An 11337-nucleotide genomic window follows, 5' to 3' on the forward strand; every position below is an offset into this window, starting at 1 on the left:
TAGACCAGCTCTCTGCTAATCTATTTATAGCACCCACCCCAACACAAAATTCAGCCTGGTTTTATCTCAGTTGACAGAGAACTTTTTAGAAGTTATCATGCTGATAACAGAAGAACAGAGCAAGAGAAAGCCACAGGACTTAGGGCTTTGAAGAGAGACAGGTATACACTACTGATACATGTTCCCAGGTCAAATTTCATGAATCAGGTTTACATCTACTTTAAGGAGGGGTGGGCTCCTTCCAGGCTCACCTGCCCTCTGCTTATCCATTATAATGCATGTGCTTCCACTATGGAGACCCTAAAAAATGTATGGAGTTAAGACTGCAGGTAATAATGGGGTTTCTTTTCGCAGCCTCCACAGCTTACGCATGTATTTGCAAATGTGTGCAAACTAAACCCCTGTTTTTAACACAAACTGTTAGACAGGTTCATTCAGTTGGTAGCAGGCTGGCTGGTAAGGTGAGCTGGGATTTTTCTTTGGTTTTGTTTCTCGGCATTCCCAGGCCATGGCCAGACATGGTAGATCCACTCAAATCAGGAGGAACTGGGTCCATCCAGTATTCCCAGGGGAAGAGTTTCCATTCCCTGACAGCCTGCGGGTGCCCCAGGTTCTATTCCAGCCGGTACAAATTTTCAGAGCCCCCATCACACCAGCAGGGATTTAAGAACAGATACTGTATATACTCCAGTATAAGCTGACCCGAGTATAAGCAGAGGCCCCTACTTTTACCACAAAAACATGGGAAAAATGATTGACTCGAATATAAGCCTAGGGTGAGAATGCAGGGCGGCGGGCATGGTACAGGAGAATGCAGGGTGACTGGCATGGTCCAGGAGAATGCAGCGTACTGGCATGGTACAGGAGAATGCAGGGTGACTGGCATGGTCCAGGAGAATGCAGGGTGACTGGCATGGTGCAGGAGAATGCAGGGTACTGGCATGGTGCAGGAGAATGCAGGGTACTGGCATGGTGCAGGAGAATGCAGGGTACTGGCATGGTGCAGGAGAATGCAGGGTACTGGCATGGTGCAGGAGAATGCAGGGTACTAGCATGGTACAGGAGAATGCAGGGTACTGGCATGGTGCAGGAGAATGCAGGGTACTGGCATGGTGCAGGAGAATGCAGGGTACTGGCATGGTGCAGGTGAATGCAGGGTACTGGCATGGTACAGGAGAATGCAGGGTACTGGCATGGTGCAGGAGAATGCAGGGCACTGGCATGGTGCAGGAGAATGCAGGGTACTGGCATGGTACAGGAGAATGCAGGGTGACTGGCATGGTACAGGAGAATTCAGGGTACTGGCATGGTACAGGAGAATGCAGGGTACTGGCATGGTGCAGGAGAATGCAGGGTACTGGCATGGTGCAGGAGAATGCAGGGTACTGGCATGGTGCAGGAGAATGCAGGGTACTGGCATGGTGCAGGAGAATGCAGGGTGACTGGCATGGTACAAGAGGATCCGGGGTTGTGGGCATACTACAGGAGATGCAGTGCTGTGGGCATGGTACAGGTGGACCATGCCCGCAGCACTGCATCCCTTGTAGTATGCCCGCAGCCCTGCATAATGGCAGGTAGTGCAGCTGTTTCACTTACCTGTTCCAGAGGCGCCTTCATTTTAAAAATGGCGCCGACACGTCATTGCGCACGCGCCGCCGCCGCTCGTATACTTTTGGCTATTCCCAGCCTCTCCCGAGCGGTGGCGGCGCATGCGCGGTGACATGTATGCGCCGGTGCAGCACCATTTTTAAAGCTTAAGCATGTCGGAGCGGCCAGGGACTTTTTTTTTTTCTTGACTCGAGTATAAGCCGAGGGGGGCATTTTCAGCACAAAAAAATGTGCTGAAAAACTCGGCTTATACTCGAGTATATACGGTACTTATTTTATTCAGTACAGTTGTCTTCTGAAAATACAATACATGACATCACTTCTGATTTTTTATTCTGTCGTAGAATTTTCATAACTTTAGTAGCCTCTTCATTTTTGATATGAGACTAGCATGCAAAAAAAAAAAATGGAGTATCATTCATCTGATATTCTCATCATCTGTACGAGGCATTAGGCTAGGTTCACACATGTCTGGCTGCGGTTTGCAGTCCGGAGTCTGGTGCGGTCTTGTCCACAACATGTGTGAACCGGCTCCACTGCACATTTCAATCGCAGGAAATCACATGCTGCTTTCCTCTGGCTGCGTTTTAAAAATGGGTCAGGAACCTTTTTAAATGAATGGACTGCTGTGCCGTCACAATACGCGGCTCGCAGAGCTGCATAGATGTGATTCAAGCCTATAGTATAAGTTTACCAATCAGAAAAAGTGAAAAGACAATTAAAGCGGTTTTCCAGCCTCCCTCTCCAAAAATTAAAAGTCAGCAGCTACACATGCTGTAGCTGCTGACTTTTAATATTAGGACACTTACCTGTCCTGAAGCCCAGCAATGTCGGCACCACAGCTGATGTTTCCATTGGCTGTCGGGTGCTGCCGCTGCCATTGCCGGTGAGGAAACCCGGCAGTGAAGCCTTGCGGCTTCATGGGCGGGTCCCTACTGTGCATGCGGGAAGCACGCTGCGCATTCAGGTTGGCTCAGCGGCGGGGGAAGGAGGAGGGGCCAAACTTCTGAGGGACAGCGCCGCAGTGCCGTCTCCTGGAAGTGGGGAAGGGTACATGTCAAAAACAGGTACCAGTTGCCCCCTCCCCCCTGAAAGGTGCCAAATGTGGCACCGGAGGGGGGGGGAGGAAGCAAATGAGTGGAAGTTCCACTTTTGAGTGGAAATCCACTTTAACTCCACACAACCCCCCCCCCCCCCCCACCCACCACTGTACCAGCAGTACTTACCGCCATGGGTGATGAGCTGTCAGTGTCCACGCAGCCAGTGTAGCGGTCTGAGGGAATCTTCCCCTTCTTTCTGTAGGGTTTCCAGGATGGATCACAGAGATTCCGATTGGTCAAAGCATTTAGAATGGTCCTGATATGTCCCAGGGTCCTTAAGGATAGAAGGGGAAGAAGAGCAGGATTTTTTAATTCACAGGGTATCAGGGCAGTGAGTCTTCTTCTGGTGTACCACATACAGTATATGCACTTGGCATGTGTGCTTGAAGTGTGCTCCAAACATGAAGACCCAGCTGTCACCAACATCTTCTGGTCCCATACTAACAACTGGAAGGACCAGCTCTCCATTATATGATTGCTGGGATAGTCTTACATTGTCTATCACAGTGATCATGAATAAAACCCAAACCTGCACTGTCTTTCTCTTTGAGTATAGAAAAAGATACATTGTATCTCCTACACCTTGTATTGTACATTGTATCTCCTTCACCTTCTATTGTACATTGTATCTTCTTCACCTTGTATTTTGCATTGTATCTTCTTCACCTTGTATTGTGCATTGTATCTTCTTCACCTTGTATTGTGCATTGTATCTCCTTCACCTTGTATTGTACATTGTATCTCCTTCACCTTGTATTGTACATTGTATCGCCTTCACCTTGCATTGTACATTGTATCGCCTTCCCCTTGCATTGTACATTGTATCTTCTTCACCTTGCATTGTACATTGTATCTCCTTCACCTTGCATTGTACATTGTATCTCCTTCACCTTGCATTGTACATTGTATCGCCTTCACCTTGCATTGTACATTGTATCGCCTTCACCTTGCATTGTACATTGTATCTCCTTCACCTTGCATTGTACATTGTATCTCCTTCACCTTGCATTGTACATTGTATCTCCTTCACCTTGCATTGTACATTGTATCTCCTTCACCTTGCATTGTACATTGTATCGCCTTCACCTTGCATTGTACATTGTATCTCCTTCACCTTGCATTGTACATTGTATCTCCTTCACCTTGCATTGTACATTGTATCTCCTTCACCTTGCATTGTACATTGTATCGCCTTCACCTTGCATTATACATTGTATCGCCTTCACCTTGCATTGTACATTGTATCTCCTTCACCTTGCATTGTACATTGTATCGCCTTCACCTTGCATTATACATTGTATCGCCTTCACCTTGCATTGTACATTGTATCTCCTTCACCTTGTATTGTACATTGTATCGCCTTCACCTTGCATTATACATTGTATCGCCTTCACCTTGCATTGTACATTGTATCTCCTTCACCTTGCATTGTACATTGTATCTCCTACACCTTGTATTGTACATTGTATCTCCTTCACCTTGCATTATACATTGTATCGCCTTCACCTTGCATTGTACATTGTATCTCCTTCACCTTGTATTGTACATTGTATCGCCTTCACCTTGCATTATACATTGTATCGCCTTCACCTTGCATTGTACATTGTATCTCCTTCACCTTGCATTGTACATTGTATCTCCTACACCTTGTATTATACATTGTATCTCCTACACCTTGCATTGTACATTGTATCTCCTTCACCTTCTTTTGTGCATTGTATCTTCTTCACCTTGTATTGTACATTGTATCTTCTTCACCTTGCATTGTACATTGTATCTCCTTCACCTTGCATTGTACATTGTATCTCCTTCACCTTGTATTGTACATTGTATCTTCTTCACCTTGTATTGTACATTGTATCTCCTTCACCTTGTATTGTACATTGTATCTCCTTCACCTTGTATTGTACATTGTATCTCCTTCACCTTCTATTGTACATTGTATCTTCTTCACCTTGTATTGTGCATTGTATCTTCTTCACCTTGTATTGTGCATTGTATCTTCTTCACCTTGTATTGTGCATTGTATCTCCTTCACCTTGTATTGTACATTGTATCTTCTTCACCTTGTATTGTACATTGTATCGCCTTCACCTTGTATTGTACATTGTATCTCCTTCACCTTGTATTGTACATTGTATCTCCTTCACCTTGTATTGTACATTGTATCGCCTTTACCTTGTATTGTACATTGTATCTCCTTCACCTTGTATTGTACATTGTATCTCCTTCACCTTGTATTGTACATTGTATCTTCTTCACCTTGTATTGTACATTGTATCTTCTTCACCTTGCATTGTACATTGTATCTCCTTCACCTTGTATTGCACATTGTATCTTCTTCACCTTGTATTGTACATTGTATCTCCTTCACCTTGTATTGTACATTGTATCTCCTTCACCTTCTATTGTACATTGTATCTCCTTCACCTTGTATTGTACATTGTATCTCCTTCACCTTGTATTGTACATTGTATCTTCTTCACCTTGTATTGCACATTGTATCTTCTTCATCTTGTATTGTACATCGTATTTTTTTCTCCTAATCGGAGGAAACGTGTGTATGCAAGAAAAGTCCATGTGTAAAATATTAATAAAGCTAGGTTCACACCTAATGCGGATGCAGCTCAAAGCAGGGGTCCAGGGCGTCCCTGTTCTCCATTTTAGGGACGAATCAGGCCTGAATTTTTGCCTAAATTCGTACCTGAAATGGACCCCTGTGCAATCCGCTCCGCAGCAGCCACGGAAATGTGTGAAGCGGCTCACTTGAGAGCCGGTCACAATCTCCTGTCATGCGATTTGGATGCAGGGAAACTCACATCCACATCCACTGTGGACCCAGCCTAAAGATGAAAATGGCTAGATCAGGACTTGATCTGAAGTTAGTGTCAAGGTCAAATTCAAAGGTCACATTCAAAGCCAAAGGTAAGGGTCAAAGGTCAAAAGCCAATTGTTTTAGGAAGTGTGACAGTGCAGTTAGCTGTGAGCGGGTATGTCGCCCAGGATTGCCAACCAGACAAGTTGAGAGGCTCCAGGAGGATTGTTTTATTTGGAGGAGACTGTGTTTTCAATTTCCTCTGGGGTTTGTAAAGTCCAGTTGGGGACCTGGAGCCTGAGGAAATCTCCAATCCTGGGACCAGGGTTTAGGATTAGCCAGGGCACTGATGGTGCAGGTATGTCTGGGTCTTCAGGACCAAGGTTCTCGGCTCCAACCCGGCAGACAGGAGGTCTGGCCCAGGAGTCAGGAGGGCTCCACATGGGAGTCAGTGCAGCAGGAGGCTGTTATCTGTATGCACCCAGTTGGGGAGCTAAGAGCCTGTAGGAGACGGACAAAGGCCTGAAGTGTAAGGCCAGAGCAGCAGTGCTGCAAGTAAGAGCCAAAAGGGCTGGAATGTCATTTATGTTGATGAGCAAAGGAATGCTGAAACCCCCTGAGAGGGAAACTCATGTTTTGTTTAGTGAACTTTCTTTTAATAAAAATGGAGGAGGAAAGCCCCTAAAGAAGAAACGGCGAGTGGCGGTGTCCTTAAAGCTCTACATTTGATGTGAGTCCCTGCAATAGGGAAAAAAAAAAAAAGGTTTTCTAGACTAGGTTTACATTTGTCTGTTGCCAGGAACACAAACAGAATTGTACACATTAACGCAATGCAAATTAAAACACACATTCCTTTTGCAGGCGGGGTGCCTTTACTTTTCTTATTTTTTTTTTTTCCAATAGAAATTTTTATTGAAAGAATTCAGGTACAAAGTGGGTATAGACAAAATAATATCATGTTATCTTACCAAAGCAACAATTGGCAGGATCATCACAGCAACAATTTACTATATTATCAATATCATGCACTACAATCCTTCAAGAAATCGCAGCAAATCAGAGGATATAGTATTTGACCATTAAATGTATAAATGGTAATGTGCACTTTGATTCGGGTGAATCTGAACTAGATATTCAAAACACCAAACTATGCAAAATAGGATAGAATTAGAAAAAAAGATAGGGGGGGGGGGGGAAATGTTCATCCGTCATCTGGTAGACTGCAAAGTAACCTTTATAATTAGGCCGGGTTCACATATGCTGCGTCCATGGTTCACAGCATGGGGTTGGATGCGTTCCTGTTGACCAATTCGGGTGCAAATCAGGTCAGAATTTTTGCCTGAATTTGCACCCAATCAGAACCAAAGATGCACAGGACCACTGCCATCTTAAGAGCATTATAGGCCCCCGAGCAATGCAGTGCACTGGGGCCCTGCCGACACAATCAACCATGGGAATAAAAATGAAAATTATCGATAAGGCGATATTTATTTGTACAGCAGTACCAGGCTAATAACAGCTTTCAAGTTCGGCGGCTGGGTCCGGTGAACACACACATGGACGGTAGTCACACTCAACTGTCCTGTGTGTGCCTGTTTCCGGACAGGCATTCCTGCAGTTGTGGGCTCCCCCTCCATTGCCTAAGTGGCCTGACAGCAGCGCAGAGCCGACAGGCGTTTGCCACCTGCAAAGTTCGGCGGCGAGATGCACACGAGAGTCGGAACTAAGGCCTGGCTGGGGCTGGTTCACTGGGGCCAACCCGGGGAAGTGGGGCCCCGGGGCAACTGCCCAGCGTGCCCATTCAGTAAGACAGCCCTGCACAGGACCCTTTTTAAATGCAGATTTCAGCTGCCCCTGAGAGGTGTGAACCGTCTCCATTGAGAGCCGGTCACACTCTCCAGTCATTGGAATTGGATGTGTGAACCCAGCCTTAAAGTGCTTGTTAAGGCAGAAGGTTTTTTTACTTTCATGCATTCTATGTGTGTACAGCAGCCCAGCCCCCCCCCCCCCCCCCCAATCCTTAACTGAGCTCCCTCGGGAGTCTTGATCCTCATTGGCTGAGACAGCAGAGGGAGTTACTTTAACTGACAATTGTACGGTTGTGCGACACTGTACCAAAATAACATTTATGTCCTTTTTTCTCCACAAACATAGCTTTTTTTGGTGGCATTTGATCACCTCTGCGTTTTTTCTTTTTTTGTGCTATAAACAAAAAAGATGGACAATTAAAAAAAAACAAAAAAAAAAACAATATTTTTTTACTTTCTGCTATAAAAAATATCAAAAAATCTAATTTCTTCAAAAATTTAAGCCAATATGGTAAAAAAAAATTTTTTTTTCAATATAAATTATTGAAATGAAAGAATAAAAATCCCAATAAGCGTATATTGATTGATTTGCGCAAGAGTAAAAGTGTCTACAAACTATGGGATATTTTTTTTATTATTTTCTACAAGTAATGGTGGCGATCAGCGATATCAGCGATATTGTGGCAGACATTCTGACACTAACTTACACTTTTTAGGAACCAGTGACACTAAGAGCCCAGCCTGACAAGTCGCGGTCCCATTGTGTGGTACAGGAACCGTTCTAATAGGAGCGACACAAGTCGCTCCGACTTAGAAAAGGTTCCTGTACTACTTCAGGGCGACCTGGAGCGACTTGCATAGACATTCATTCTGTGAAGTCCGCTGCATGTGACTTCACAGGTCGCCCCCGAAGTCGTGCTGCGTTGGTGTGAACCGGCACTAATACAGTGATCAATACTAAAAATATGCACTGCACTAATTACTGACTGGGAAGGGGTTAACATGGGGGCGATTAAAGGGTTAACTGTGTGCTTAGCCAGTGTTTTACTACACTGTGTGAGGTACTTTTAGTAGGGGAAGAGATGAAATTCCATCCCTTCTCCCCTGTCAGAATGGAGATCTGCCTTGTTAACATTGGCAGATCGCTGTTTTGTCTCTCTGAAGGATGATCGGCGGGTGCTGGCAGACATCAAGTACCCGGCACCCGCTGATCAGCTCCTGCTGTGTGTGTAACCACAGCGGGAGCGAGCCACCAGTGGCACGCATTCACGGTCCCCTACTCAGGAGCGCGGGATCACGTATATATATATATATATATATATATATATATATATATATATATATATATATATATATGTGTGTGTGATTCTGCGCACAGTTGCCGCCCATATAGCAGTAAAACTGTAATAGGGCAATCTGCAACCGGTTAATACCACTTTAAAAGTGTCACTAAACTCACAACATAAAACAACTATCAATAAATGGATTATTACACGCTGTTCATAATCACTCAGTCACTGGTTGAACCTGCTGCTCTCTATCTCCACCTCCTGTCCAAGTCCCCAATTCAGGGATTTTGCAGCTGTGGTTGCAACTCTGCACATGCTCAGTTTTCAGTGAGTATCTAAGTTTCTAGGGCTGTTTTTTTCATTTTGAACTCCTCCTGCTTATGTTTCCCTGCAGACAGGCTGGGAAAGATCTGGGTCATGTGACAGCTGCTATCGATTAGGAAAAAGATACTTCTAATAAAATAATTACAGCACCATCATTTATATACAGAAAGAGAAGGGACAACGTAAACTGCTTGTGTGTGTAAGTAGCACTTTAAGGCTACTAATCCCAATTATAGAATAAAGTACAGCAGAAGACAAGCATTTCTAAACAATTGCATAAACTAGAGTAGAAATCAGAATAACAAGGTAAGAACCATAACTTCCACAGTTTGTGAAACTTCTCTGCGTGTTCAGTTGCTATAGCCATTGTCTCTTCCATGTCACAAATGGTCTTCACTATATCTAACCATTCTTGGATCGTGGGAATGTAGGATTTCTGTCACGGAACCATGAACCAGACATACAACAACAGATAAGTGAAAATAAGAAGGCTTTATTGAAAATCAAGCTGTAAAGCAAAAGTCCAAACGGATGGCAAAACCGAAGCAGAGTCTTTGCGAAGCCAGAGGTCAGGAGCCAGGAGGGTAGTCAGACGAAGCCGGGATCAGGAACCAGCAGGGTGGTCAGACGAAGCCAGGATCAGGAACCAGCAGGGTAGTCAGACGAAGCCAGGATCAGGAACCAGCAGGGTAATCAGACGAAGCCAGGATCAGGAACCAGAAGCAGCAGCAGTCTTAGAAGCATGTGAACACAGGAGGACCAAGCAAGGAACTGAAGCCACAGACCTCCTATATATATGAGCTAGGCATCCAGCTCCTCCCAGTGGGAAGGAGGAGCCGCAGAGTGGGAGGCTACAAGAAACCCAGAAACCAAGATGGCCGCCAGCACATGTCAAACGAAGGAGAACAGCAAGAAGGTAAGACCATGACAGTACCTCCCCCTCAAGGGCCCCTCCTCCGCGGAGTAAAGAACGGTCTCTGAGGGAAGCGTGCGTGGAAGGCACGGAGCAAGGCAGGAGCATGGACATCTGCGGAGGGAACCCAGGAACGCTCCTCTGGGCCATAACCACGCCAATGAACCAAAAACTGCACCCGACCGCGGACCAGGCGTGAGTCCAGGATATTGCTCACCTCATACTCCTCACGATTGCCCACTTGGACCGGACGAGGCCGAGGAACCAAGGAAGTGAAACGATTACACACCAGTGGCTTCAACAGGGAGACATGAAACACGTTGGAGATCCGCATGCCAGGAGGAAGCGCAAGGGCATAGGCTACCGGGTTTACCCTGCGAAGCACTCGGAAGGGACCAACAAAGCGAGGCGCCAGCTTGGGAGTGGGCACTCGAAGGTTGAGGTTGCGGGTGGACAACCATACACGGTCTCCGGCCTGGTAGGAAGGAGCAGGCGCTCGTCTGCGATCAGCCTGGAGTCTCTGGCGCTGCGCAGAGGCCTCAAGGGACTTCTGGATCTGTACCCAAGAAGCACGTAGGACGGAAAGGTGATCCTCCACAGCCGGAATATCCTGGGGAGAGAATACCTCCGGTAACACGGCAGGTTGGAACCCATAATTGGCCATGAAGGGAGACGTCCCAGAAGAAGAGTTCACCGCCGTGTTCCTGGCAAACTCAGCCCAAGGCAGGAGGTCAACCCAATTGTCTTGGTGATCGGAGACATAGCAACGAAGGAATTGCTCCAAGGCCTGATTGGATCGTTCTGCGGCCCCATTGGACTGAGGGTGGTAGGCCGAGGAGAAGGAGAGATGAATCCCCAACTGGGAGCAAAAGGCGCGCCAGAACCTGGACACAAACTGACTCCCCCGATCCGACACAATCTCCTTGGGCAAACCGTGCAACCGGAAAACCTCCCTGGCAAAAATCGTGGCCAACTCCTGTGCAGAGGGTAACTTCTTGAGAGGAACACAGTGGCACATTTTGGAAAACCGATCCACAATCATGAGAATGACCGTATGGCCTCGGGATGCAGGGAGGTCCACAATGAAATCCATCCCCAGGTGTGACCATGGGCGCTCCCCGGTGGCTATGGGTTGCAGAAGGCCCAACGGAAGGTGCCGAGGGGACTTACTCTGGGCACAAACGGAGCATGCCGCTACATATGCGGCGATGTCGGAACGTAGGGAAGGCCACCAGAATAGACGTGAAACAGCCCAGGACAGCTGATTCTTTCCAGGATGCCCCGCGGTCTTGGAGTTATGGTAGGTTCGCAACAACCGAGTGCGCAACTCCTCAGGCACAAAACATCTGCCGTTGGGTCTCCCAGAGGGAGCACCAGATTGAGCCGCCAAAATCTGCTCACCCAGGGGAGAGGTCAGGCTGGTGCGAATGGCGGCCAGGATCTGATTCGGAGGTATGACCGAAGTCGGAATCGACTCCTC

Source organism: Pelophylax lessonae (genome assembly GCF_965119305.1).
Source record: "Pelophylax lessonae genome assembly, chromosome: 1".
Taxonomy (NCBI): domain Eukaryota; kingdom Metazoa; phylum Chordata; class Amphibia; order Anura; family Ranidae; genus Pelophylax; species Pelophylax lessonae.